This window comes from Myotis myotis, unplaced genomic scaffold (genome assembly GCF_014108235.1).
Source record: "Myotis myotis isolate mMyoMyo1 unplaced genomic scaffold, mMyoMyo1.p scaffold_m19_p_1, whole genome shotgun sequence".
NCBI lineage: Eukaryota > Metazoa > Chordata > Mammalia > Chiroptera > Vespertilionidae > Myotis > Myotis myotis.
The window spans coordinates 181,242,015-181,269,324 of NW_023416313.1; the positions used below are offsets into that span (position 1 = coordinate 181,242,015).

Below are 27,310 nucleotides of genomic sequence, written 5' to 3' on the forward strand. Positions count from 1 at the left end.
GGGAGCTGGTGCTTTTATGAATTAGTCCTCATTACAACCACATCCCTTGGCAGCCTGGGCTGTATTTGTTTCTCGCCGAGTTGTGCTGAAGGATCTCCTGCCCTCTTTGAAAAGACCCTTTCTCCCCCTGGCCTGAGAGTCTATGACTCATTCGCCATGTGGACCACTCACAGCTCCTGCCTGAACAAGGTGGGAGGTGGCAGGACAGACTCTCAGAGTCTCCACAGCCTGATGTATGCGCAGGGAATTTGCAGGCCTCCCCAGACTAGAGTTTAGAGAAGATTTCCATCCTCCTGACCCAAACCATTCCTTACCCAAGTTCAAGCCCAAAGTATTTCTTTACAGCCCCAGTCGGTTTGGCTAAGTGGATAGAGCGTCAGCCCTCAGACTGAAGGGTCCTGGGTTCAATTCCAGTCAAGGGCATGTACCTTGGCTGCAGGCTCAATCCCCAGCACAGTCACGGTGCGTGCAGGAGGCAATCAATCCATGTGTCTCTCTGTCTGTCTGTCTGTCTCTCTCTCTCCCCTTTAAAAGCCAATGGAAAAATATCCTTGGGTGAGGATTAACAACAATAACAACCCCAAAGTATGTCTTTATATATCAAATAGGCCTATTTGAACATTTAATGCCATCGTAATGAGAGGGGAAGCTTATTTTTAAGTAACCTTTTCCATTTTAAAATCGCCATCACCTGTCCTGAAGTTTCTAAGGGGCACAGCAAGATTCCAGCCCAGGGTTCTGCTGGCCCAGAGCTGAGCTCCTCCCCGCTCTCCCAATTAGCAGGCCTAAGCCTGCAGGGCAGCCAGATAGAGGAGCAATGTTGGCACATGGGTTGAGTGAGCAGGGAAGGCTACTTTAAAAAAAAACAACACACACACACACACACACAAATAAAAATGTTTTTATTGATTGTTTTAGAGAGAGAGTACTGGAGAGGAGGAGAGATTCAGAAACATTGATGAGAGAAAAACATTGATCAGCTGCCTCCTGCATGCCCTCTACTGGGGATCAAGCCCACAACTTGGGCCGGAGCCTTGACTGGGAATCGAACCATGACCTCTTGGTGTGTGGGGACGACACTCAATTCACTGAGCCACATGGACCAGGCAGGAAGGCTTCTTAGTGGAGGAGAAAACTGCAGTGGGGTGGTAGGAAGCACCTCACTTGGACAGACTGAGGTCTGAGAAACACAGTCCCAACCAGCTCTCTCCTCTCACTCCAGTGGGCAGAGCAGGGTCACCTACCTCCTGCTGTTCCAAGGCAAAGAACATGCCATTGTCTGGCTCTAGTGAAACCAGTCTTGTGCCTCCCACCCTGACTCACTCTGCAGGATGGCCCTGCCTCTCACCCCTCCCTGCTCCATGCACCCCACCCTGCCCTGGAGCAGCCCTACAGCTATGCACAGAGAGATGAGAATGGGCAGGCACTGTTCTCGCCTAAATATTGTACCCACAGGCCTGCCTCTGCGTGTTTAGGAAACGGCACCACCTCAGCACACTTGTACTTGCGAAAAGGACAAACGCTCACTCTGCAGGATGGCCATGTCCTGCGGCACCGACTATGAGAGCAGAAGCTGGAAAACAACCCAAATGGCCAACCACAGGGGAGAGGGTCCATAGATTCTGACGTGGCCACACAGCGGAAAGCTATGCAGCCAGAAAAGGAACCAGAACACTCTTCGTGTATGTTAACACACACAAAGCTAGAGCTAAAGTGAAAACGTAAAGGCAGAAAGGGTCTAGAACAGGCTACCATTTGAGTAAAAATTTAAAAGTGTAGGGAAGATATGGACATAGCCTAAGTATCCATCAGCAAATGAATGGATAAAGAAATGTGGCACATATAGATGGCCCTGGACTTACGACAGTTACATCCTGATGAAACGCATTAGTACTCCTAACCTACTGACCATCATAGCTGAGCCTCGCCTCCCTTAAATGTGCTCAGAACGCAATATGCAAAATGCTGACAACACAGTCCGCTCTGGTGATGGCAGGCCTCACTGGGAGCTACGGATCGTTGCCACTGCCCAGCATAATGAGAGTATCATATTGCATATCGCTAGCTTGGGAAAAGACCAAAATTCAAAGTACACTTTCTCACCATCATAACATTAAAAAACCATCATAAGTCTGGGACTGTCTGTATACATGGAATACTATTCAGCCATACAAAAGAAGAAAATCCTGCCATTAGCCACAATATTGATGAAATTTGAGAGCATGATAAGTGAAATAAGTCAGACAGAGAAAGACAAATACCATATAATTTCACTTGTATGTGGAATCTTAAAAAAAAACACCAAACTCACAGTAAAAGAGATCAGATGTGAGGGGATGGGGATTCAGGGAACTGGAGGAAGGCAGCCAAAGGTACAGACTTCCAGTTACTATATGAGATCAGTAAGTACTGGGATTTAATGTGCAGCATGGAGACTACAGTTAGCGTTGCTGTACGGTGTATTTGAAAGTTGCTAAGAGAGGAAATCCTAAATGTCCTCATCACAAGGAAAGAACATTCATTTTTTCCCTCTTTTTTTTTTTGTTTCTGTATGAGATGAGGATGTTAACTTATTGTAGTAATCATTTTTCAATATATGTAAGTCAAGTCATTCTGCTGTACACCTTAAACTTATGTAGTGCTGTATACCAATTATATCTCAATAAAACTGGGGGGGGAAGCATAGGGAAAGAATACATAAACATATTTCCTTACATATGCATAAAACGCCTCTGGAAAGGTATACAAAAATGTGGTAATACTGGTTTCTTCCAGGAAGGGGGAACTGAGAAAAGGCTTTTTTATTGCATCCCTTTGTAACTGCTGTATATTAAACCAGAGGAAGGTGTTACCTGTGCAGAAAATAGATACCATTAAAACTGTATGCCTTGGAGGGTCGCTCAGTCGGTTAGAGCATCATCCTAATATGCCAAGGTTATGGGTTTGATCCCCGGTCCAGGCACATACAAGAGTCAGCAATGAATGCATAAATAAGTAGAACAATAAGTCAGTCTCTCTCTCTCTCTCTCTCTCTCTCTCTCTCTCTCTCTCTCTCTCTCCTCTCTCTCTATATTTCTCCCTTCCTGTTTCTCTAAAATCAATTCATCAATCAAACAAAAATTAAGGCACGCTCTGAAAAGGGCCTCTTGTTAACATTCAGAAGAATCCTCTGGGAGAGGAAACACATCAGTGTCAAATTTATTAGTCCCGAGTGAGAGTAATTATCAGCACAGCAGGACCCCGAGGGGACAGGATTCAGGACCGGTACTTTTTGAAGAACGTTTATTCATTCGTTTATTTGACTCAAGGGGCCAACCCTTGGCCACAGCCTGAAAGTCTGATGTTAGGCTGCTGAGTGAGGGCCTGAGGAGTCGCCTCCCCAGCAATAGCCTGGTCTGTCACCCCCAGCCCAGGCCAGCCTGGTGGTGGGGGCGGGGGGAAGGGGGTGAGAACAGGTTCCCCAGGGCCTCTGCAGCGCCTGGGAGAGGGGTGAGGCCAGCAGAGCTCCGACTTCCCAGCAGCTGCAGGTCTCAGCCCAGCCCTGGGAGACCCTATAGCACACAATCACACAGATTCCCAGAGATGACGTTCTCTCCGCGTCACACTGAGAGGAGTATGGATTTTCTTTTTTCCAAATAAGACCCTTGTTCTCCCTCATTCCAACTCCTCAACCTAATCGTGGAAGATGCCCGCCTCCTTCTCTCCCTTTCTCTCTCCTGCCTCCTCGTGTTTTCTTCTCCTCTCCCCTCCTCTCATTTACTCCCTCACTTGCCTTTCCTCCACTTTGTTTCTGCATTAACTCGTTCACAGCCCTGCTCTGAGCATCTCACAGGCTCAGCAGGCACAGTCCCGGGCTCATCATCCAGACTGGTCACTCGGGCCCTTTGGGGGGGTGGGGGAAAGGGATGGGGCAGTAGGAGGGAGGAGGGGGAAAGGGAGGGCAGAGGCAGCAGCATGTGCTGGGCTGGCTCTGTCGTTTTAGGCCAGGGCCCCCAGGAGAGCCTGAAGGGATGCCGGGTTGGTCGGCATCAGCTCTCGAGAGGACACTGCATCCCAGCCACACAGCAGCGTGCCCACATGTGAGCACCTGCTTTGGGTCCCTGCACCCCTTCCTCTCTGCGCCCTCCACCCCATGCAGTAAACTCCCTCTTGGAATGTGGGAATATCCTTCCTCTCTCACTGCCCATCCACCTTCCCACCTTCCCTCCAAGGTTCAGCCCATGCCCCTGCTTTTGACGCATCCTGCCAGGAACCCTGGCTGGCGGGGAGGTGGCACACTTTACTCTGTCCCGGTTCTGGTGACACTTGGCTCCTCACTATCTCAAACTCCTTAAAAGGTAGACCTTTATTTGTGCCCAGGTCTCTCCCCCAACCCTGACTGGTCACCTAGCACAGTACTTACAAAGGGAAGAAATTTGGCAGGTGTTTCCGGAAACAAAGGAGGGAAAGGATGAGAGGAAAGAAGAAAAAGAGGGAGGGCGGGTGGAATTGAAGAAACAAAACCGATTTCTGCCTCTGAATTTTCCAAGCATGTTATAGTTACTATTCATTTGACACTTCATAATTTCTAAAGCACATTTATGTTTGTCATTTATTTGCTTTCCCAACATCCCCTAAAATAGAGGCAAAACAAGTCTGTCACTAACTCACTTTACAGATGGGAACAGTGAGGCTCAAAGACGTGAAGTTACTTGCCCAAGGTCACCCATACCTGAGCTGGCGAGAACTCAGATCTCCCGGCTCCAGCCCTGGCGATTGGCACAGCCTCGCTCAGTACCTGTAGCGTTCCCGTGGCCTGCCTCCTAGAGCAGCTGGCACGATTACTTATTCTCTCCTCATATGTGGGGGCTCATCTTGCAGGCTGGTCTCTCAGCTGCTGGAGGGCAGAGACCCTTGACCGATGGATGCTCCTTCCAGTGTTAGACACAGCCAGAGCCTGGCACTGCACAGCGGCCAGGGGACACTTGCTGGTCTTTTTGGCCATATGTAGGCCTTGCTGCAAGGCCCAGGCAGGGAGCTGTGCTGGGATGGGGGCTGGGAGCCCATAGTACTGCTGGCTTCCCCAGTGCCTGAGGACACACTCTTCCAGAAGCCAGAAAGCCGGAAAAGGCAGAACACTTACTTTTCCCTGGAGGCAGAAAAGTATAGAAAGTGACAAGTAATTCAACCCTTTACTAGTAAACACAAATAACATTGCTCCTTCGGCCCCAATCCAGAGCACCTACAGAGGGTACAAAAGGCATGTACTCAACAAAATATTTTACCAAAACAAGAAACAAGATCAGGCCCAGAATGGTGGCGTGTGGGCTGCCATGGCAACCGAGAAGCCCTTGGAAGGCAGCAGTCCGGGCTGCAGCCCACATGCTTCCATGGCTCCCTATAGACCAGCATGCAAGCACTGCCCCCAGGGCCCCTCTCCACCTTCCTATAGCTCAGACTGAGGCCTCCAGGAAGGCAAGCTCCCCATCCCAGAGTCAGGACATAGGGCTGTGTGACCTGGAGAGACACTTCTTGGTGCCCCAGTTTTCTCACCTGGAAAATGAGGATAGTGACTTCTTCCTTGCCACGGGGTACACGGACCAGTACTTTGCAGAAAATACAAGGGTCGTAGGACCACCTAGTGGTTAGATTGTGGGCCCTGGAGCTGTGGTTCTCGAGTTCCAAGTTCCACTCTACCACTTACCAGCCAGGCAACTGGTTACCAAGGCAGCTCCTTAGCTGCTGGCTGCCTCGGTTCCTCACATGCCTGTGGGCTCTCTTGGTAAAGGGCCTTGGCCAAGGGACAGGGATGGGGCGGGGAGATAAGCTCAGTTACCAGAGCAACCTTCTATCTTCCCGCACTTCACAGCTTGCAAAGACCCTTTTTCCTATGAGCTCCCTTGCTTTTCTGTTCCCCCTTCACTTGCAGTTCACAGCCAGGATTACTTGTCAGGAGATGGATGAGAACCCCAAGCAGCTCAGAGGAGGCAGAGAACTTGGCCAACTTTGTACAAGTTAACAGCAGAGTCACAGCCAGAACTCAGTGCAGCAAAGCCTGCTGCAGCGGGGCACCGTGCTGGGCACAGGGGCACTAGACTACCCAGGAAGAGTCACATCCGGAGAGAGAGCCAGAGGCCCATGAGCCATCACCCCCCAGCACGAGTCCTGTTCCCACAAAGGAAAGAGGTGAGCCCCAGAGAGTGCACAGAGCATGCCTACCTGTGGGAACAATGATGCCTCCCCCCACCACCCCATCACCACCCGGCTCTGCTCCAGACTCTTGCCTGCACTGGCTCCAGCACAGCTGTGATGCCAAGGCCAGGGGTTCTATTCCCTGGGAGTCCCATCCCCACCTCTTCTCTTCCACCCTCTGCCACGTCCTCCCCAGCCCTCTGCCCTCTCCCCTCCACCATCTTTAGTTTCTTAGATGCATAAAGTGAGGTCCCATCTCAGTCTTTGCCGGAGCAATTCCCCTGCCAGAAGCTCCCTTCCCCATCCTCAGGACTCACTAGTCACCTTCAGGTCTCAGCTCCAAATCCTTTCCCCTGATTTCCTCTCCTCCCATCGGAAGGAGGTCTCCCTAGCATTGCCTCTCATCACCCATGTTCTTCTCCTTCATGGCACCCATCAAAAGTGTCATTCTTGATCTACTTGGGGGACGATTATTGAAAATGTATCTCTCACTAAGTTATTAGCTTCATGGGACAGATACCCCATCTCTTTCGTTCACCCTGGAACATCCACCCCCTGCCACTCAATACATGTTGCTAGAATGAACAGTAAATGAACGCACTGTTTAGCCATTTGAGCAGGCACAGAGCAAATGTTTGTTAAATAAATGGCCCTCCTTCTGAAAAGGTGCAGTAATCACTGTCGTAAGGTCAGGACCCAAATAAACAACTTTTTCTGCCTCCCTATACCTCCATGGAATTGGATGTAAATAACACCTTGAATTTGTGTGTAACAGAGTAAAAATCCAATTCATGCCCGATCCCACACATTAAACTGGTAAGGTAAATAGGCTGCTATCCTCAAGATTGTGCCTGGGAGCTCAGTGATTCCCCAGTTTCGCATAGAGGTTAACAGAAGTATGGAGAGAAAGCAGGGCTGTTACCTCTACCCTGATCAAACCAGACCTGCAGCCCTTCCTACAGCCAAGAGGAGAGCAGGGAAGGCTGGGAATGATGCCTTGCGGAGCTGTGAGCTCCCCGAGTGAAGGGCCATGTCTGTTTTGTTAATTCCTGTCTCTCCATCACCTGGCCCAGAGCTTGGCACATAAGAGCTACTTGAAAATCAGTTGCTAAATCAACAAATGGCATTTTGCCTGGAAAAGAATATAGGGGGAGGGAACAAGGAAAGGGGAGACAGTTTCTTAAATGTCTAAAACAGGGATGGGCAAACTTTTTGACTCGAGGGCCACAATGGGTTCTTAAACTGGACCGGAGGGCCGGAACAAAAGCATGGATGGAGTGTTTGTGTGAACTAATATAAATTCAAAGTAAACATCATTACATAAAAGGGTACGGTCTTTTTTTTTTTTTTTAGTTTTATTCATTTCAAACGGGCCGGATCCAGCCCACGGGCCGTAGTTTGCCCACAGCTGGTCTAAAACATTGTTATGTGGAAAAGAGAGACCTGTTATGGGTCATCTTTGGTCTACTGAGAGCAGTCCAACCCACCCAGGCTCCCTTATGAAGGAGTGAGTTCCCCGTCAACCAAGGTAATCAAACTGTGCGTGAACAACCATCTCTGTGGCGGTGACAGCAGTAGAGCCTGCATGTTCCACAGCGACCTGCAGCTCCATTTACATATTCACAAACATCAGCCGTGTGTAAATGGTGGCCAGAGGCCTAGGCACAGGTTAGTATTCCGAGGTGTGCCCAGGGTCAGGGGCCTGCAGGGTCCCACCTGCCCCGAGAATGTTTGATTCTCTGACCTGGATGTAGAGAAGGGTCAGGATCCACCCCAGGTCTTCAGATCCACAGTCCCCTCCCCCTGACGACCCTCCATGGACATGAGGCCAGCGGTTCTGGAACAGAGGGTCTCACAACCTGGTTCTGAGCTTCAGCTACTGCATTGCATTTTGACCCTTGCTCTCCCAACAGGACTTTGCTGCGGATCATAAACTTGAACCTCCACCCCTAAGTGTGGGTTCCCCGATACCCACTTTCCCTGGTGCATCTTCCCCACCTTGCGCCATCAGTGAGCAATCTCACTCATACATCCTAAGGTCTGGCTCGGGGTGCTGGAGCGGCTACCTCCCTGAGGGTCATCTCCCAGGTGTCCCCACCTCCCCGGCACGTAGGAGCCCTCATGTGGGGAGAACGAGGGTGCAACTGGAAGGAGGCTTCAGCTGGACCCAGAGACACAGGAGAAGAGGGAGGTGGCCATTTAAGGAACTGGGTGCCAGCTGCCTCTGAAGGTCATTTGATGTAATTGTCACCCACAGTCCTCCCCTCTCAGGGGGCAAGAGGAGAATGGCCTCTACCCAAGGAAAAGGGAAATTCATGAAGGAGAAGAAAGGCGGGGTGAGAGAGGACAAAGTCAGGCAGGAATGAAGTTCTCATGTCCAGCTTCGGCTTCATTGATCAGTGGCCTTTGCCACATGAGCACCAGCACCAAAGGCCCAATGGGCTTGGGTCTGCTTGCCTACTCCCAGGGAAAGCCTCGCTGCCTCTGGGGCAGGGTTAACCTAAAGGCCGGGATCAGCCCCTCTGCTGCTGTAGGTAACTGGGCAAGGCCCCAGCCCCTTCTGGGAGAGACAATGTTGACTTCCCCAGAGTCCCTCCTGGCAGACTCTGAAATAGTCAAGAAACCCTTCTAACTGCCTGTTAGCCCCATGGAACCATTTAGACCCAAACCCTGCCTGGTGGGCCTTCAGGGAGGGGGCTGAAAGGCTGGGTCCCCCACAAGCCAGGGAGTGAGGGGGCCACAGGCCATGCTCCCTCCCAGCTGGGCTGTCCCGGGGCAATCACCCTAAGGCCAACTCACTGAGATGACTGTTAGGTCTCATTGTAGAGACTCGGGTGGGATGTCCTCCTAACAAGAGGCACAGGGTGGTCAAGATGGGGGCAGAGCTGGCTCCAGATCAAGTTTTAAAGGCGAGCGGGCACTGCTATCTTCTGGCCACATCTCCCTCCCTTCTCCAGTACCACTTTCTCCATGCTGGGAGCGTGGAGACCAACACGTTACCTCCTCAGGTAGCAGCGTTACAGTTCCGCAGGAACCTTCTGCAGACCAGGAAATCACCCACGAGAATCTCTCTCACATGAAAATTACTGCTTGTCAGTGGGAGGGCTATTGAGAGGCCCTGAAAGATAGCAATTTCCGTGATGCCATTTTTCTAAAAGCACTAGGGGCCCAGTACATGAATTCGTGCACCTTGAAAGGAACTGTGGGCCACGGGGCTGTGGTGGGCACAGGGGCAGGTCTCGGGCCATCCTCTGCGCCCCCACCCGGCCCCTCCCACCACGGCCCCTGGTCCCCTGTCTGCCAGCAGCCCCACTCCTGCCACCACTGCTCCCACTGCTGAAAGTGCAGAGCAATTGGGTCCGGCACCAGCAGTGGTTGCAAGCAATGGCTGCTGCACCAATCACCCCTCAGGAGCAGGGGGAGGTGGAGAAGCCCTCAGGGGCGATCAGGGCCGGCAGCCGCCACTTGCACCCACTGACAGTGCCGAGCTATCGGGGCTGGTGCTGGGTGCTAGCATCGGGTGCAAGCAGGGCTGGTGCTGGCAGCCAATGCAAGCGCCTGGCAGGAGCATGGCGTGCGGGAGCAAAGAATTTTCAGTAACCACCAGAGGCTCGCCCTGATGACAGCGATTGGCACCACAACTTGGTCTGGTGCCCCCTCTCACCTGCTCCACCATCCTGCCGTGGCCGATGCCCACCATGTTCTGTGCTCTACCACCTGTTGCCAACACCCGCCATGTTTCACGTGTGCCCCCTGGTGGTCAGCATACATCATAGCAACCAGTTGTTTGTTTAGTTGATCCATCGTTTGGTCTATTTGCATATTAGGGTTTTATATAGATACCCTCAGCTCACATCATGTGGGCCGACCCACCTCTGTCCAGGTCTACAGAGTCCCTAGGCAAGAGCTGTGGCTCTAGGTTCAGAGAGACCTAAGTTTAAGTCCTCTCTTCTGGTTCCTAGCTTGAGGACCTCTGGCCAGTTACTTGAGCTCTCTGTGCTTCTTCTGAGTCATCATCTGTGAAATGGGAATAACACGAGCCCTCCCTCCACCCCCCACACCCCCCCGCCCAAGCACTGCAGGAAGGTGGCAGGGAAGCACCCACCATGGTGCTGGCACACTGTGGGCCCTGCGTCATTCTCCTTCTGCTTGCCTGGGTCTGCAGCACGTGCAGAAGCAAAGAGCTTTCATTGGGAATGAGAATACACTGGAATCTATGCATCATTCCAACCGGCTGGAGAGCTGGGGGCAGGGGAGGGCCGCCCTGCGGGGAGGATTCAAGGATTCCAGCCAACCAGAAGTCCCTCATCACCTTTAATTCTCCCAGAGAGAGCCTGCCCGGGTTGAGTTATCTTCTGTGGGAAAGAAAAGCAGCTCTGGACATTTTAACCTAACACGGATCATAGAGCAGGGAAAATATAACAGCCCCAAACCACTAAGCACTCTTCAACTAGATTTGCCCAGCCCTGCCAAAGAGGCAAGCAGCGGCCACCGTTAAAGGAATGATGTGTCTATTTCAGGAGGAAGTAGGAAGCCCACCTGCCCGGGATGAGGTAGGATTCCAGGGGAGCTGATGGGGTATCAGCCCACGTGACCTCAGAGGCAGGTCCTGGCCAGACAGCCTGGCAAGGAGGTGGCTGCTGAGTCAGGGTTCCTGGGATGAATGGCCGTGCAGTGGGCCAGAGCACAGAACACAGGGACAGTCCATCTCTCTCTGTCAACCACCCCTTGACGGCTAAGTTGGTGGGTTCCTGCAACACATGCATGAAAATTGCAAGTCTCATAATTCACCCAGATGGTGGAAGCTCCCGAATTGTTCCCTCTCCAGAGACAGCTGTTCCACCGCTGGGCCATATGGCTCCCCTCGCTCTGCACCCTGCCCTGGGAAATGAACCATGTTCACAGGCAGCTTCCCAGATCTTAGAACCGTCTCTTGTTCTTAGCAGGTAATTAAGACCTCCCTCAGGCGGCCGCGCTGCTCCCTGCGTGGTTTGTACACATGTCAGGGCCGTGTTTGAAAGCTCCTTCAAGGTAAATACAGGGGCCTTTGCCTTCTACTCCAGGGGAGTGTCTGCCATCACAGGTACAGCGAGACTGCCCACAAGTCAGCTCCCCATTTCTCCACCCAAGGCAGGGCAGGCCCTCACCCCACCCAGACATGCCCCAGAATTCTATGCTGGAAGTGACCTTTGACGGAGGCTCATGTCAGCACAGATGGAGACAGATAAATCGTCCACTTTTCACCATTTGAGTTGTAAAGCTATGAGCAAAGACCTTTAAGAGTAGCTGTGATTTGGGAATGCGCCGACCTCCTCAGTGGGGAATAATGAGCACCAGAGGGCAGAGACGCTTCCTGTCACTGGCAGGCGGGTCCCACCCCTCTTTGGAGAACCCCTCTCTACAGTTCTGAGTCACTGTTTCCCTCTGGGACACCCAGGGCCTTGATGGTGCAGCATACACGTTCTCAGCTCTCCAAGTGGAAATGCTGTGCACCCTCCCGGAGCAAGCAGAGCTGTGACTGGTGCCTACCGTTTACAAAGCTGGCCTCCGGTATATTCGATGGCTCCACCCCATTCCCATGATACATACTCTGAGCCCATTAATATTTATTTGCCATTTCTTTCTGACATTTTCAAACATTTTTTTGGAAGTTGGGGGGGGGGGGGGCGGGTCCGTGTGCCCCTCCTCCCAACCCTTGTCTCCTTCCATTCCTTTTGCCCTTGACCTAGCAGGGAAGCCCTCTCTGTCTTATCCTGCCACAATGGATAACAAGAGCCGAATCCTTAATAGCACAGTGCCAGGCACTGTTCTAGGCTTGTCACATGAATTTACTCACCTAATCCCTGCAAGCCTAAGTAGAAGGAACTCTTATTATCCCCATTACACAGATGAGAAAAGTGAGGTACAGAGAGGATAAATAGCAGGGTTCCCCAGGCCAGGCTTCATCCCAATAGGAAATGGGAACTAGAATAGAAACTGAGCAGGATAAATGGCCAGGTGGAGGGTTGGGATGGTCTGATAGGCAACTACAGCCAATACCCTATCAGCTAAATTCTACCTACCCTCAACTTCCAGAGAGATCAGGCCCAGAATCTTCCAAAGGTAGCCTTGTAGCAGCTGAGCCTGCGGTCCACCAGCTATAACAGAATGGTCATGAGCATGGAACTGACACCACATGCCTGGGTTCAACTTCCAGCTGTATCACTGCGTTGCTGTGTGACCGTGAGCAAGTTAGGTAACCTTTCTGTGCCTCTATTCCCTCATATATAAAATGAGAATGTAGAAGTACCTACTTCACTGGGTTGTTGTAAGGATTAAATGAGTTAATACAGAAATGAGGCCTAACATATAGGTTGTGCTATATGTGTTGTCTATGATGAGGTTAAAGATGGGGGGGCGGCTAGGAGAATAATAATTGTTATTTCTACTGCCCCATGGGCTAGGTGGGGTTGGCAAGAGTAGTGATTACAAAGCCCCTTAATGCTGTCTTGTGGGCCAGGGTGGGTACACCTTATAGACCAGGAAAGAGGAACTCCAAGAGGTGTGTGAGTCGCTCAGCTAGTCAAAGCAGGGCTGCAACCAGGCTCCTAACCTCAGCCCCAGCCAGACGCTCCACTGCACAGATCCCTAGCACTGATGACAGGGAGGTCCGCAGCCCAGGGGGGACCCCGTTCTTTTAAACAGAAGGTTCCTATGGATTCCTCAGTCCTGGCTTCCCCCGCATCCGGGCATTGGACACCTGGCTCCACCAATTACTAGCTGCAGGCCCTTGGGCAAAGCATTTAACTTCATGAGTTGCCGGGGTCCAACCCCAGCAGGTCCAGGGGTTCCCAAAGGCGTAGACGGAGTCGGCGAAGAAGGAAGGGCACGGAGACAGTGTTCAGTTGATCAGCAGCCTAGCCAGGATCTCTAGCCAGGATCTCCAGCCAAGTTCTGGTCTGGATCTCCAGCGAAGTTCTGCTTCGGATCTCCAGCCAGGTTCTGTGTCCATGTTCTCTTGCTAGGTTCTCCAGGTTCTCCAGCCAGGTTCTGTAGCCATGTTCCCTCGCTAGGTTCTCCAGCCAGGTTCTGTCCAGGTTCTCCAGCCAGGTTCAGTCACCAGGTTCTAGTCAGGTTCTCTTGCCAATTTCTGTAGTCAGGTTCAGTCCAGGATCTTTTGCCATGTTCTCTCCAGCGAAGTTCTTCTGTCTGTAGGTTCTGTGTTCTAAGCTCTGTATTCTAAGTTCTGAGTCTTGCTGTCTTGTTACATCTGTATTTATACCAGTTGATTCAATCCTATCAATCTCTATTACAAAGGTTAGGGTGTTTCTTATCTCCATTCCAGGGAGTAAAGATTATGTAGCTTAAGCATGATTGTTCGTAGTTAAAGTGATTAATTACCTGCCAGGCACTTAGTTGAGGGGTTTTATTCCCTCCCTAACTTCAGGGGAAAATCCCTACCTGGGGAAACAACCTTTCTCAGAGACCTTGGTTAAAACACATAGTGCCAAGAAGGTGAGCAAACATATTAAGAACAGTATGCCATATATGCCAGGTCCTTTGAAACAGCAAGGATGGACCGGCTCCCGGCAATGAGTCTCAGTTTTCCGGGTGGAAAGAGAGGAATCATTCCCAGAAAGTCATCTTGAGGGTAAAATGAGAACATATGTGAAGGCCCGACACCCAACATGGGAGTCCCGCCCATAGCCCCTCTCTGTGGAGGTGGAGTCCTCCAAAGGAGGCCGTTATCTAGGATGTGTTCCAGATGGGCTGGACGTGGCTAAAGCTGCTCTACCCTCTGTGGTCACTGTCAGTTCCTCTTTCCTGTCCCCACTGGCAAGTAGTCAAGTCCCTAGAGCTGTGGTCGGCAAACCGCGGCTCGCGAGCCACATGCGGCTCTTTGGCCCCTTCAGTATGGCTCTTCCACAAAATACCACGTGCGGGCGTGCACGTACAGTGCAATTGAAACTTTGTGGCCCATGCGCAGAAGTTGGTATTTTGTGAAAGAGCCACACTGAAGGGGCCAAAGAGCCGCATGTGGCTCGTGAGCCACGGTTTGCCGAGCCACAGTTTGCCGACCACTGCCCAAGAAGAACCTGTGGAGACATGTGCCAGCCCCTCTAGGGACACAGGCCAGGAAGAAGAGGTCCTGCCCTTGGGAAGCTTGGGAACCTCTCATCCACCACCTTAAAGCAAACCAGCTTCCAGAGACCTCTGTGACTGCTTCACGATTCTTTACCGATCGCATTGCCTCTACTTGATTCTCCCTCCGATTCATTTCAGTAAGAACTGCAATTGCATGGTTTCGTTTTAAACTACACCAATGGTCTCATCTTAACTTTGTCCACTGGCTTCACAATGGGAAACACCTCCGCACCCCAGTCATTGGAACTCCTTCTTCATGCAAGTTCAGAGCTTCTGACGCCGCAGAGGGGGAAGCTCAGGCCCGGGTGCACCCAGTCACACAGCAAGATGACCGCAGAGAGTGAGGAGAACGCCTTCTCTGAAAGCCAAGTCAGGGCTCACATCTGACAGCACCAGGAGGGTGACTCCCTGCTAGAGGAGTAAGCCAAGTCCTCGCATCCAGGCTCCAGTGGCCTCCCCCTCAGAGCCAGAAGCCAGCGTGGGGGAGGACTCTCGGACAACAAATGCTGCCTCATGCCTCCGGAACGTGGAGCCCCTCCAACCAAAACCATCCCATCAGGCACCAGATGGCGTTGGGCTTTGGGGCTAAAGACCTCGGCTAGATCCAAACCCGGCAACCCACAGACAATGCAACCCCCACTCTGGATCTTGCCTCTGGTGTTTCCACGCAGAGAGGCAATTAAAAAGGAGGAGGTGTGCTCTGATTAGAAAAAGACCAGGGCAGCTGCTGTCACGAAGCCACAGAGTTTGTCCTGGGGCCCGCGCCTGCCCCATGGGTACAGGTAGGCGCCCAGAAGAGGGAAGGGAAAGGCAAGACGAGGAGGAAGAGGGAGGGCAGGTCCTGCTCAGTCCCTCTGCAAGGCCAGGCCCTGCCCTGCTTGCCTCCCCAGAATCAAATCGGCTGGAAGTGCTTTATGTACATCCACTGTATGGAAACAAGATTAGGAGGGACAGGTGGAACAAAGCATCGGCCTCCCTAACAAAGGCCCCTCCACTTAGTAAATTAGGAGCTCTTTCCACCTGACACACTTTTAAAGGGAAATCTTCAATTACCATGTGCTGGCAGATTGGGCAACAAAAGGTCTGCCCCGGTGACTTCATTCCCAAAGCCCTGAGCAGGCACTGAAATGGTTTTATGTAATAGAGATACTAATCTAGTCCATATAATTTTGAGAATCCTTTATGGAGGACTGAAGGACGTTTGAGCCCTCCAGCTGTTTAAAGAGATTTTTCTGCAGCTTCTGCGTTTACCTTGCCAATAGCTTAGCTGAGCAAACAGAGTCCTCTAAATCGCACTCACTGCTGATTTACTATCAGGCCTCTGCAGTTTGTTTGGTGGATAGAACCTTGTGGTTAAACAGGGGCCAAGGCCTTGCTCCCTCTGCCTGGCCACACCAAAGGGATGGGGGCTGCCTTTAGGTTGGGGCACCTCTGGCTCCCAGATGTGGGACTTTCCTTTTCCTTCCTATGAGGCTCAGCCCAGGGTAGAAGTGTCCGAGGGGCAGTTCTTTGGCCAGGGGCAGGAGGAGGCTCCTGGCTTTTGCCCTTGGTTCCAGGTCTGCCTCCATCAGGGGGATGAGAATGATGATGTAATCGGCTCCCCCTTCCCACCCCATCCTGAGCAAAGATGTGATTCTGGCTCCTTTGGTGACAATTTGGTACCACTCGCTACTTGAGAAGGAGAAGAAAGTGAAGTGGGAAAGGATGAGAGGGAAGGTGACTCAGGAGAAACGAGGGAGGCATAAACACAAACTCTAAGCCCACAGCCTGAAGATATACATTTGGTACGCGGGTTATGGCAGCCCTTTCCATGGGCAGACATGCAACACACACATAACAGCAAGTATACACACAGAGAACACACATGTGCACACACATGTAAGAGGTCCACTCTTCACACAGAGCAAAACCTCACAGTCATGGGTATACCTGTGTGTATGTAATAATAACCATAGCACTTACCATGTGCTTGGTTTACACTTACTTATTTAATCCTCCCAACAACCCCACAAGGATAGTGTGATTGCTACCCCATTTTCCAGGTGGGTAAACTGAGGCACAGAGAAGCTAAGTAATTTGCCCACAGTCACACAGGCAGTAGACAAGTGTCTGGCTCAAGGGTTTATGCTTTTGACGTTTACATTGTCTGGCACAACATGCCACATGAGCACCCATCATGGGTTGGGAGCAGCATCCACACATGGAAACTCGCAATCACACACACACACAGCCAGGTGCTCAAGCTGAGACACCCCTTCCTCAGAGGTCCAGACACATCTCCAGGTCAAATGAGACCCAGGTGCTCCAGTTCAGGCCAAGACTTAGAGAAGGGTACTATTAAATGTTAAAATATTAAAATGCTTCTGTTCTGGTTGGTAAGTGGTTGCCACCCTGCCCCTCTCCCAGCACCTACAAGGTTAACCCCTAGCTCCACAAGAGGACTCCAGGGTCCTATTCTGTTCTAACCTACTGGCAGGAGTGCCCTACTTTTAGTGTTAAATATTTTCATTTCTACCCCCAGGTATAGACAAGGTGGGGACAGTGGGATGTGTACCTGCAACAAGGTGTGGGGGTCTGGCTCTCAGGCCCTCCATGACTCTTAGCCAATGCCTGGCCAGCATAGTATGGGGGTGTCCAGCTCCCCCAACCAGTCCCAGCCCCTTGATGGGAAGCTGATCAGAGCTCTTCAAAGATGAGGACATTGAAGTGGCCATTGGGAGGCAGGGGAGGCTCTGAGTCATCACTTTCACCCTCACTGAAGCCACTCAGCTTCCCTTCGTCAAAGAGCCAGCATTAGAGCAGACTTGGCAACCGGAGTGTCCATCATCTGCAAAACCCCATTAATAGCCACTTCTTGAAACCTCTCTGCTGCAAAGGCCAGGGGCCAGGAGGAAATAAGGAGCTCGGCAAACCAGGAGGCGTTGATGGGGCTCAGCCAGGGCTCAGCTTGAACCAGAGGGCTGGCCTCCTGGGACCTGGAATAGTGGTCTCAGTCCCTGCAGAGCCCCAAAGCAGGGTCCCCAGACCCTTCCCTCCCGTGTGACATGGGGTGCAGACACCAGAACTCTGGGAGGAACTCTGGGAACCCAAGGGACAGGGGGGAGTGGGGATGAGGGTCTTCTAAGAGGCAGGCCACCTTCCACTCTTGGGTCTCAGGGCCTGCTCAGAGACCACTCCGCTGGGTGTCCTTTGAGGCACCCAGGAAGAGCCAGCCCATTTCCTTCTACTCGACCAGGCCACACAGAGCATATGTCCTGCTGGGCTCTGTGTTGGGCGCTAGTCAGTGTCCTGCAGCCTGGGCCCTCGGGGCCTCACTGCCTAGGGAGAGAGAGTAAGAAGCTGACCACTGGAAGGGTGACAGGGGGGAAAGGGCTGAGATCAGGACTGGGAGTGGGAGGGGCAGGTGTTGGCTGGGCTTCCCAGAAACAACGCAGCTTTTCCTGGAGTCTCCAAGAGCCATTAGGCAGAAATTGGGAAGAGCAGGATCAGGGGTCTAGGAAGCAGGGAGAGCCTGTAGGAAGGTGCAGGGTGAGAGAGAAAGGAGAATGTAGTTGCCTGGGTGGGAGGGGACTCACAGACTGTAGAGGGACCCTGGGGAAGCGAGATGCAGAAGGTCGAGTCTCAGCATGAAGAAGCCAGGGTACAGCATCTGAGTGAGCAGTAGTGGGGCACGTGGAGGGGAGTGTCAAAAAATATGGGAGGGGACAAGGCAGAACTGGGATGGACTGGCGGTACCTCGGTATTTTTGAGCCACTATCTGTGCCTGGCACATTGGAAGCCAATGGAGACCAAATGATATGTTTTAAAAGGTGCTCCTGGCCTTAGGAGCTTACAGTTAACTTGTTCATTCACTCATTCGTTCGTTCGTCCTTTATTGAACATCTACTATCTGCCAGACACTGTTCTAGGAGTAGGAATGTCAGCTAGGATAAACCAAAGTCCCTTGTTCCTATCAGACATATATTTCAGTTGAGGAATTTTAGAAAATAAAAAACCCCACATATATTCTATATTTCTATGTCAGGCAGTGACAATACTAATTTAAAAAAAAACAAACAGAATAAGGGGGTAAACAAAGACGTGAGGGCGGGGACTATTTCGAGGAGATGGAGTGAAATAAGGGAGTGAGGCACACGGGTATCTGGGGGAAGAGCATTCAGGCAGAGGGACCAGCACATGGGGCTCCCTGTGTGCCGAGGCGGGAATGTGAGGCATATGCAGAAAGAGCCTGGAGGCCGGCATGGGAGAGGAAGGCTGGGAGGAGCTGGGTCACAGAGTTAGCTGGGCCAGGCCATGTGGGGCTTGCAGCACAGTGAGAACATCAAAGGAACAGCACACGCCCAACAAGGATCAGAAATTAGAGGAGGCATTACACAGGTGCTGAGGGAATTCCGAAGATAGAAAGCCTTGGGGAAGTTTCCATAAAGACATGGGGAGTCAGGCTGGGCTGGGTCAGCTCCTTCGCAGGCTTTCCCTGGCCCAAGACGCCCAGCAAGGGGACTTACATAAAGCCCGGCTGATCCGACACTCATAACGGCTTCTCCTCGGAGGGCCCCGTCCGTCCGGAGAGCAGGGGTTTAATTACAGCAGCAGCTGGTAATTAAGGAGCAGCGCCTAGATTCTTCCACAGCTGCGTCAGCACCAGGACCCTGCTGGCACCTCTGGGGCTGCGCTGCGGGAAAGGCCTACCCTGGAACTGAGGGCTGGGCCAGCAAACGCAGCCAGCTAGACCTCAGTCTCCTCTTCTCCCCGGGGCCAAGGTGCCTGAGCATGAACGTCACGGCTCTCTCATCCTGCACACACCTCCTAACTTGTCCTCCAGCCCTTCTCAGTCCTCCATGCTGCTGCCCCCCAAGCAACGGACAGAGCCCAGACACCACCGTGAGCATGTGACTGGCTGCTGAAACCCTTAGTGACCTCATGAGGTGGTCCAGGCTCCTTGGTATGGTGCTGCGGGTCCAGCCCCAGCCCCAGCCCCGTCTCCCCACCACTTTCTCCCCGTTCTTCCTGTGCTCCTCAGGGCCCTGATGCTGCCTGCTCTTCCCCACCTCTCTATGCTCACGCTGTTCCCCCACAAAAATAATACCATCCGCCGTGGCTAACAGTTACCGAGCCCTTACTACGTGCCAGGCCCTGTACCAGATGCTTTCTCTGTGGAAACTCATGACAGCCCAAAGGTATAGGTGCTCAATACAGCCCTGTTTTATTTTACGGATGAGAAAACCGAGGTAGTGGGAGGTGCAACACCGTGCCCAGGGCCACACGGGAAGGAGGGGCCTTCACCCTGGTGCTGTCTTAGCCACTGCTCCTCTCTTGTCTTCCTCACGAGTTCCTACTCGCCATTCAGACTCCACTCAAAACTAACCTCCTTCAAGGAGACTTCTTTGGCCCTCCCTGCCCTGCAATTCCCCTGACAGAGTTAGTGGCTCCTCCTAAGAGACACCTCTCTGTATTTGGTTAAAGTCTCTTTCCTTCATTCATACTCCCACACCCTCGATCAATGATTATTCAGCACTAGGGGCCAGGCCCTGTGCTTGGCCCCGGGAAAAACATGGCTCCCTGCTCCAGGAACTCACTTTCGGGAGGAATAGCTGGACAGGCGAGGAGCATCACAGCCAGTGGGACAGGCTGACAGCGGCCCAGAGGCTCTGGGTGCAGAGCACACAAACCACGGCCACGTGGATCCCATACACGTGGTGTTCTACAGCAGTGGTTCTCAACCTTGGCTGCACATTAGAATCACCTGGGAATCTTTTTAAAATCCTGATTTCCAGGCCTCATCCTCCGGAATTTCTGTTTCTTTGTTACTAATGTTGTGGCCCCACCCCATGACAAAGAAACAGAATTTCCGGAGGATGGGGCCCAGAAATCAGGATTTTAAAAAGATTCCCAGGTCATTCTAATGTGCAGCCAAGGTTGAGAACCACTGCTCTAGAGGAAACAGGAGGAATCTGAAATAGGTGCTAACAGAAGGGGTGTCCAGAGAACCCACTGGGCCTTGGGGAACCTGGACCGTGATTCACTCATTATTTCTTGAAGCCTGAAAAGCACTGACCAGTGGACAAGAGCAAACCTTTGGTAGTTGTGTTTCTCATTGCAAATGAATTCATGGGCATCAGGGTTAAGCATCCGTATTTTATGAGTTCGATCAGTGTGAATCAGCTGCAGCCCAGCCACTCTGGACATCCTACATCACTGTTCTAAGCCCACAAGCTGGGGACCGCATCGTGGGGGCTGTGCTAACTTCAGTCACTCGGCGAGGACCTGCCAGGGAAGTTAGGCAGCCGTTCCTTCCCCACCACCACCCTGGGGACACCCTCTGCTTCTTTGCCTGCTTATGTAAAGTGTGCTTACCATACTGTGACTGCCTATTTTTCAAAAGTTAAAAAAGAACACACACACATTTTCCCCTCTAGCCCAGGTGCTTTGTATTCATGTCTATCCCAGGACTCAGCAGTACTGGTCATCTAGTAAATGTTGATGAATGGATGGTCAGATAGAAGAATGGATGTTGTCCTAGGCAGCAAAGCTCAGCACCAGGTGCTGGTGACCCAAGGGACAGCATCAGCACTGTTTCTGGGGAGGGCAGCAGGCAGGATTCTCTGGGGAGCCTCCTAAACCAAACCCACAGCTCTGCACACACGCGCGCACACACACGCGCGCACACACACACACACACACACACACACAGCAATCCCCTAATTGGTACCTTGATCTGGGCACCTATAGGGACCCACCTTTGCAACATTTTGAAATCAAACCAGTTTGTCTTCACTTCCTTCCTCTCCCTACAAACCTCTCGTCTGCCCTCTTGTCTGACCCCGCTTCTCTCTTCTGGCCACAGGTCCCTCCTGCCGAGGGGAAAGTACAGGAGGGGACACTGCTCCGATCTCAGTGCCTGAGCTCTGTTTATCCACGTGGACAAGTCACTTAGCCTCACCTGCCTCTGTGTCCTCTGCTGTCCAAGGACAGTGATATAATACCACTTCCCTAGTCTGTGAGGAGCAGGCGGTATACGGTATGGGAAATGCTGGGTAAACCGCCGGACGCTACACTATTGTTTTATGATTGTTGGAAGTTAGTCCAAGAAAGCACCGAATTCAATGTCACAGGATCCGGTTATAACGCCCCCCACTCCCCCACTCACTATAAAACAGGGGCCGTTCCAGTGACGTAGCAGAAAGTACAAAAATGCCCCCAAAATATAATACACATTTTTTTAAAAATACATATAGCTGAGCTCTAATGAGAGAAAGGTAAGTCTCTAAGTGGGTTCCTAGGAGTTACAGAGGTCAGATGCTGAAGGAAAGTGGCTCAGGCGACGTCAGACCTGGCTGGCCTCTGCTCCTGCCCCCACGTAGGGGAGGTTCTGGCCTTGGAAGCTGCCAGATCCATGCAGAGGAAACTTAAAATTGCTGCCCACCAGCCTAGGGAAAAAGCAAGGGATTCTGGATGAGGAAAAAAGTCTCCCACAAGAAACAAAGAACAAGGAATGGGGGTGGGGGGGAGTGACTGCTTAATGGGTATGGGCCTTCTTTAGGGGTGATGAAAGTTTTAGAACTGGATAGAGGTCACAACTGCACAACATTGTGACTGCACTAAATGTCACAAAATCAATCGTACCCTTCACAATGGTTACTATTATGTGAGTTCCCCTTTTAAAAAAAATTTAAAGGAAAAAGACCCTAAGCCTTCATCACACACAACATAGGCTCCCAAACCAAGTTAGGACCGCAAAGACTGGTAAGGAGCCAGTGAAAACCATTAGTGTGCCTAATAAGAAAATGCAAAACTTGTGTGTGTATGGGGCTCTTGCTCAACCCAGGGCGTGGGGGCAGGGGGGAAAGACTAGAGTTCACAGCAAAAGAAAAAAATTACAATCTACATGAGGACACAACCCACAGGAAAGGAGAATCAGCAGTCCCCATAAAAAGGAAAATTGATACTCGAGGAACTTGAACTAATAGAACTATATAGCTCAAGATAGAACGATCTGAAAGAGACCATAAAAGAAATATGTTTAAAATAATTAAAGCAATAAAAGGATTAGACTTCCTAATGAAAGAATAGGACACTACAGAAACAGCATGCAGATCTGATAAAGAACCAATGGAACCCCTAGAAACAAAACATATCACTGAAATTAAAACCTCAACAGACAGGTTAATTAGCAGAGCTAACGGATTTGAATAATGGATCCGGGGAAGATGTCCAAGATGCAACACAGCGAGATAAAGAGATGAAAAATGAGGGCCCAGGAGAGAGAGGATGAAGGAAGAGTCCATTTTAGAGCTCCAACAGGAGAGAACTAGAGGGTGGAGGAAAGGAGATCTTTGAAGAGAGATGGCTGAGAAATTTCCAGAAGTGTAAAGGACACGAAGCCTTGGCTTCAGGAAGATGTATACCTCTGAGGAGCAAACACTATGAATAAAAATAACTCCACACACGGACATATCCGGGGGAAACTGAAAAGCACTTCAGTGACAAAGTCCAGACAACGGAAAAACGTCCTCAAACTGCTGAAGGAAAATGACTGAAAAGCTAGAATTTCATAGGCAGCTCAGCCATCATTCAAGAGTAGGGCAAAATAAAGGCATTTCCAGACAAGTAAAGCATAAGAGAGTTGGTCGCTTGCAGACTCTCCCGGAAAGAACTTCTTGAAAGAGGCCTTTCAAGAATGCAGCCAAACTGAGAAGTGAGATGCGAGAATAGATGAGGAGCAAAGAAATCAGTAAACGTAGGAGTTGGCTTTAAGTAATAATCGACTGTATAAAACAACCACAATAATAAAACAGGGCTATCTAACCTCCAAAGTGGTGTGAGGCATTTAAGGGGTTAAATCTTACCCACCTTCAGGTTCCCCCAGTGCAGCCAGTCCCCCAGGCCTTCAGCTGCTGCTCCCGCTAGGCCACCCAGTGCAGACTGACCCCACCAGGCCAGAGCAGTCCCTCCTCCCAGCCAACCTGATGAGGTGCCCAAGTCTGCTGAGCACCCCCATACCCCCAGCCCACAGCCCAGCCAGGCCCATCAGCCATGTACCTGGAGCTTCTGGCTACTCCTCCTCTTCTGGGTTTGGATGAAAACTACACTGCAGGAGGCTGTGCTGGCATTCCAAGCAGCCACTGAAAGGGCCAGAGGACACGCCTGGAACTTCGGGGGAGTTACCTCCCCGTGGGGGAGACTCTGACCACGGGGAATAGGAGACAGGAGGACTGGGCCGGTGAGTTCTCCTCCTTGCTGGCTATGCTGAGACCTGCTTGCTCCCCTTGGCCCATCAGAAGAAGCCCTTGGTAAAGGGGATGCACCTGTTAAGCAACCTGCTGGGCTCTCTGCAATTCACTTGGTGAGCACAGCAACCATCCTTTTGAATAGGAAGACTAGTGGTTTTCCAAGTGTGGTTCCCAGTCCAGACACAGGAGCATCACCTGGGACCTAGTTAGAAACGCAAATTCTCCAGCCCCACCCAAACCTTCTGAATTGAGACTCTGAGCCTGGGGCCCAAGAGTCCGTGTTGTAACAAGTCTTCCCGGTGATTCTGATATTAGGTTACCAGGTGCTCAGTAAAACATTTGAACGGATTGTAATTTGTGATTACTGTGTGGAACCTGTGGTCAGCGTTACTACTGCTCACTAATTACGCTGGCCCTCGGCCTTCAACACCTGCCACAGCGCTCTCCTCTCTGCCATGGCAACAAGCAACATTGCAGGGTTGCTGCTCCATCAGCCTGGGTCCTGGGGTGAAGGTGACAAGGAGCAGGCCACTGGCTAGCCCACAATGGACATGTAATGTGAACAAAAAGCGTTATTGTTTTAAGCCACCGGGTTTGGGGTATTGTTTGTTACTGCAGCATAATCCAGCCCATCCAGTCTGATGCAGGCTAATATTTTCAAAGCACAGAGCTTCACAAAATGCCTCAAACCCCCACCCCATGACTTAAAATGAGTTCTATCTGCAGAGGTAAAGATGCCCACTGCCCTATTTCACAAGGAGAAAGAAAGAAGTGTGCTTGCGCCCAGCGATCCTCAAGAAACATCTGATGCCTAGGCAACCAAGGAGGAACAAGACTAACGCTTATCTGTGGCTAATGGTCAGGTGTGGGCGGCTCTGGTGTGGAAGGTTGTAGAAAGGCTGCCAAGGATGGCAGTTCTGGGCCAGAGGAAATGGCACAAATAGAAAAATAGTGTCACCTGCATCTGAATCTGCTTTCCAGGACACTCATTCACTGTTTCATCTTTCTCCTTCCATACACCGAGATGATCCATCCTATACCCAGTGGGACCAGAGAGGCAAAGGGACTTGCCCAAGATTGCACAGCAAGGTACTGGCAGTCAGCCAAGGCTTTCACTCCGAGGCCAGTGTCCTTCTACCATGTGCCGAGAAACAAGGCTCCAGGAAGTGGCTTTGGAGGAAGGTCAACGTCCCCATGGCTCTTCCCAGAGCTCAGGTGATGTTCCTGTGCAGAGTCCTGAGGACACTCAACACTGGATGAGTTCTCACCAGGTTCTGGTGAACTTGGAGGTCCTCTGGCCTCAGGAAGGTGGGGAAGGAGGCGAGGAGGGTCAGGGCTGCAGGGTTTGGGATCCTGAATGCTCCCAGGTCTACAAGCTTCTCATCTAGCACCAGCATCCTGGGGATGATCCTGCACCCTCTCACTACCATTTCTCACAAGTTCCCCAACCCTCGGACTCCATTCTCTCACACACAGGTGACAAAGCCTGCGGGGGACGGACACCCACCCGTTATGGGTTGAATTGTGTCCTCCTCAAATTCATATGTGGAATTCCTAGCTAACCCCCAGAACCGCAGAATGAGACCTTATTTGGAGATAGGTCTGAGAGACAGATAATCTAGTTAAAATGAGGTCATTGGGCTGAGCCCTAATCCAATATGACTGTGACCTTATAAAAAGGGGAAATTGGGGGACTGACACCCACAGGGGGAGGACTCCATGTGGAGAATGGTTATGTTGCCACAGGCTGAAGAACTGCCAGAATCCAGAGAGAGGCCTGGAACATCTGTTACAACCCTCAAAAGGAACCCACCTGCTAACACCTGGATCTCAGACTTCTAGCCTCCAGAGCTGTGAGACAATAAACTCGTGCTAGTTAAGCCACCAGCTGTGGTGCTTTGTAAGAACGGCCCTAGGGAATTCATAACTGCCGCCCCCTGCCAGCCTCCCCTCCCCTTCTCCCAGCCCAGATCTGCCCACCCTGCTCAGGCCCACTCCGCATCTTTGCTGATGGGGCTCCCTCTCCCATCCACTCCAACAATGCCCTTCCATCAACTCAAACCCCGTGAAGCCGCGAGGGGTCACAGCGCACAGCATCTCTCCTGCCTGGTTTGTGTGGCCTGTCTAGCCGTTCCCACATTCCTCTCCGGCTGTTCTCTAATGACTTCCTGTACATTAGACTTGCCTTCCCAACAAGACTGTAGGATCCACGAGGGCAGGAGCTGTTTCTGACATTCTGTCCACAGCACAGCGCTGTGGGTGGCCACAGCAGGCATTTAAGAACCACTGGGCTGAAACACCCCTTCCCAGGCACCCCCTTCACTCTTCTCTGTAGCTGATTTCTTTTTTTAATATATATTTTATTGATTTTTTACCGAGAGGAAGGGAGAGGGCCAGAGAGCCAGAAACATCGATGAGAGAGAAACATCTATCAGCTGCCTCCTGCATACCCCCCACTGGGGATGTGCCCGCAACCAAGGTACATGCCCCTAACCAGAATCGAACCTGGGACCCCTCAAGTCTGCAAGCTGATGCTCTATTCACTGAGCCAAACCAGTCAGGGCTGTAGCTGATTTCTTAATAACACTTGGTGAGTGGGCGTGGCCAAAAAGACAGCCTCTCCTCTTTATCCTGCCCTACTTTATAAAGACGCCTGTCAAAGCAGCTACAACACTCGGTTGCACATATTTTTGTACCAGATCTTTTCCATCCACTAGGCTGCAAGCTCCTCCAGGCAGCATCTACCTCTCATGTGCGTGCATAACCCCTGCATTTGCAGCAAGTGTACGTTGAATGGATAAACATGAGCATATGGCCGAAACAACTGACCATGGGGTCCAAAGACCCTTTAAGCGTTTCAAAGGATCCACGAACCCCTGAAATTGTGTGCAAAGGGCCATGTGCATGTTTACATATGTAGTATGCATTTCCCCAGGGAGAGAGTCCATGGATCTCTGAGAAATTAAAATAAGAGCCAAGACTAAAAAAATGTTAAGACCCAAAGCTGCAGAGGAGGAAGCTGACATTTATTAAGCCCCTATCCTGTGCCTGATGGTTTAGGTATTACTATCCCCATTTTGCATGAGTGGAAACTGAGGTTCAGAGAGGTGATGTCTTGCCTATTTCAAGTGGTTCAGAGCAGACTCTGGAGCTACTAGTAGATAGCCTGGGTTCAAATTCCACTTTTACTGCTTTCCAGCTCAGTTACAGCGCATTTAAGTATATGGACCAAAATCACACAGCTAGAAAGTGGTGATCTTGGCCAAGTTACTGAATTGCTCTGTGACTCAGTTTCCCGATCTGTAAATTGGAAGTAGGAAGGGTTCCTACCTCATAGACTGTTAAGAGGAGCTGATGTGTTGATGGATGTAAAGTGATCATAATGGTGCTTGGACTCTGCAGAGGATGGTGATGAGGGTAAAGAGGAAGAAGCTGGGAGTGGCAGAGCTGAGATTCAACCCAGGCCTGTGTGCCTCTTGCCCCTCTCTATTACCACTCCCAGCCTCAGTGCGCCACAATGCCCCATCTCACTGCAAAACCCTCCTCCCTCCTAAGTAAGAAAAGCCTCCCATCCTGAGGAGCATGGCTTCCTGGGAGGACGGGCCGTGGCCACCAGCTCAGCAGGCAGTGCCCGGCAGTTACATAAGGAGCAGGCGGCAGGTCATGAGCAGCCTTCCCAGTCAGCAAGACGGAGCCTGCGCAACCAGGACACTTAGCACTCCTGCCCTGCTCTTCATTTTCCAAGAGCTTGAGCAGCATCCACCAATGGGAATGAGAAGGGGAAG

At 51.4% G+C, this 27,310-nt stretch overlaps 1 protein-coding gene across 4 annotated transcripts in view; it reads right to left on the reverse strand.

The window, feature by feature from the left end:
- Positions 1-27,310, reverse strand: part of MEGF11 (multiple EGF like domains 11) — a 233,210-nt gene that overhangs the window by 195,204 nt on the left and 10,696 nt on the right. The window lies entirely within an intron of this gene.